We start from the raw sequence: 3,184 nt of genomic DNA, 5'->3' as shown, positions 1-3,184 counted from the left end.
GCCCTGGTTCGGATCCCACATGAGGGCCAGTGACACTGCCCTCTACAGCTAAGATGGTGAACAACAGCTCGACCTGGAACTGGGCCGCTGTGAGTCGCTGGCGACGGGGTAGGCTGCAGTGAAGCTGCAGTGAGCTGCCATAAGCTACCGTGTGTGGCCGGCAGCCAGCGTGAGCGTCCAGCAGCCAATGTGAACTGCCAAGAGCCACCATGAACAGCCATCCAGAGGCCGGTGAGCGATCTCCCTCACCTGGGAAGAGCGCAATGATGATACCAACATGGATCAGTGAAGCAACGTCCTCCACAACTAGACTGAAGAACAAAAAGACAGCAACTTACATGTCTGTTCCCCTTCCCCCGATTCCCCAGCACTGTTCCCCTCCCCCAATTCCCCAATACAATCTTTAAAAAAAAAAGATCTCAACTCAAGAAGCTAACTTGACAATTAAGAAACTAGAATAGCTACTATAAAAAAAAACAGAAAATAAGAATTGGTAAGGATGTAGAGAAATTGGGACCCTTGTAACTTGTGCAAATAGTTCAGCCATTATGGAAAACAGTATGTCAGATCCTCAATAAATTAAAAATAGAATTATCATGTGATCCAACAATTTTACTTCTGGGTATATATTCAAAAGAATTGAAAACAGGGTTTTGAAGAGATAGTTGCACATCCATGTTCATAACAATATTATTCACAATAGCCAGGATGTGGAAGCAACCCAGTGTCCATTGACAGATGACGGATAAGCAAACTTGGGATATCCATACAATGTATTATTCAGCTTTAAAAAGGGAGGAAATTCTGACATATGCTACAACATAGATAAACTTTGAGGACATTATGTTCAGTGGAATATGCCAGTTACAAAAAACAAATACTGTACGATTCCACTTATATCAGGTATATAGAGTAGTCAAAATTATAGAGACAGAAAGTAGAATCATGGTTTCAAGGGGCTGAGGGAAGAAGGAAGAGGAGTTAGAGTTTAGTGGGTACAGAGTTTCAGTTTTGCAAGATGAAGAGAGTTTTAGAGATGGATGGTGGTGGTGACAGACAAAAAATCATATGAATATACTTAATACAACTGAATACACTTTAAAACGATTACTATAGCAAAACTTATATGACATGCATTTCACAATTTTAAAATATTTTAAATAAAATAACAAAATTTTAGAAATAGGATAAAGCTTAAAAAATGAAGTCATGTAGGGGCCGGCTGAGTGGTGCATTGGTTAAGAGCTGGCTTGGGATCCCAGAGGGCCCTGGTTCAGATCCCACATATGAGGGCCAGTGACACTACCCTCTACAGCTAAGATGCTGAACAACAGCTCGACCTGGAGCTGGGTTGCCATGAGTTACCGGCGATGACGGCATAGGCTGCAACTCCTGCTGCAGTGGGTTGCCATGGGCTACCGTGTGTAGCCAGCAGCCACCATGAGTGGCTGTTTGGAAGCTGGCGACTGATATGCCTTGCCCAGGAAGAGCACAATGATGGTGCCAACTTGGGCCAGTGAAGCAATGTCCTCCACAACTAGACTGAAGAACAAAACGACAGCAACTTGTCTGTTCCCCTTCCCCCAATTCCCCAGTGCTGTTCCCACCCCCCAATTCCCCAATAAAAATCTTTAAAAAAAATGAAGTCATGTAGAGCAAGAGGTACCAGAAGTGGAACAAAGTGACAAAGAGATGTAAAACAAGAAAGAAAAGTTAAGAAAATTTTAGGTCCAACATTCAAACTCAAATAACAGATTTCCAAAATGTGGAGTGGAAAAATTGAAGGGAAAAAACATCAGTGAAGAAATTTTATTAATTTTGTAAAACTGAAATACACAAGTTTCTAGATTGAAGGACACACTAAGCCCCAAACAGTTAATAAAAAGTGATCTAAGTCAAGCCAAAGAATGTTTAAACTTCAGAACAATGAGGGCAAAATAAGATTCCAAAACCTTCCAGAAAGAAAACCAAACCACAACAGCAATACAATCAATAAGTCACAAGATAGGGATAGGAATTAAAATTCAGCTTCATTTTTTTTTTTTTGCCAAGCAGCAATGTTGGGTGGTAGATACAATGCAACAATGCTTTCAAAATTCTGGGGGGAAAAAGATTTTGAACCCCAAATTTTATTTCCATCCAAACTATCAATTGAGGGGTAGTGTATAGGAAAGACATTTTTTCAGACCCTTTCTTTAAAAAGTACTGGACATGTGCTTCACTAAATAAGGCCAAAAAATCAAGAAAGAAATGAATGGTACTCAGAAAACTAAAGATCTAATATTGAAGTGTGGTAAAACAAATCTTGAGTAGGATGGTGAATGGGGATCTAAAAATGAGTGCTGTACATTAGGAATGGAGAGCAATCAACCCAGATTGGGGTAGCTCTAATATTTGTGGCTGAGGAACATGCAGGGCTCTCTCTATCTTTGGCCACCCTGTACTGAAAATGTAATACGATAAAAGTCAATGGAACCATCTGTTTTATTGATGACACTCACAATGCTGATGGTGCATGGTGCTGATGGTGCAAAATGTGTGTTTCTAATATGAGCAGTCACACTGGCACCTGATGCTTCATGTTGGCAAGAGCTTCCTGATCCCTGTAGATAATAATAAAGATGAAAACTTAAATATAGCAGAATAAGATAACATTGTTAACATGTGAGTGGAATACTTCTGGAAGAATATACAAAAAGATGGGTGTCCCATGGAACAAAGCAACAGCATGGTTGGGGAAAGCTGTGCTCCAAAGACATACTTTTCACATATTTGTTATTTTAGAATTTTGTAATAGGTGATATCAAAAAAGTAGTAAAGTAAATTCATACTCTAAAAAAAGGACAAAGGATAGGAAGAAAGACAGAGACCTGGAATTTTCAAGATGAAAGACGAAGTTGGTCAAAACCTTTCTCTGAAGACACTGACTTAGTTCATGCATCTTGCAGAGCACAGGGGTTCAGAAGATGGGAGGCTGAGCCCAAGACTTCAGAGTCCTTGGGGTAAGGGTGTGAGGAGAAAAGAATGAACTGTACTGCAGGAAATACTTGTTGAGAGATGATTTAATGTTTTAAACTTATAAATATCCAAGAAAGTAATTGGAAACTGTGCACCTGTCATTCTCCTTAGATAAATGTAATTTGTGTTCTGAGGTTCTCTCTTCTTTGTAAAACAATTGTACCCT

The sequence above is a fragment of the Hipposideros armiger genome, unplaced genomic scaffold (genome assembly GCF_001890085.2).
Source record: "Hipposideros armiger isolate ML-2016 unplaced genomic scaffold, ASM189008v1 scaffold_1218, whole genome shotgun sequence".
NCBI classification, from domain to species: Eukaryota; Metazoa; Chordata; class Mammalia; order Chiroptera; family Hipposideridae; genus Hipposideros; species Hipposideros armiger.
This window is presented reverse-complemented; position numbering follows the sequence as displayed.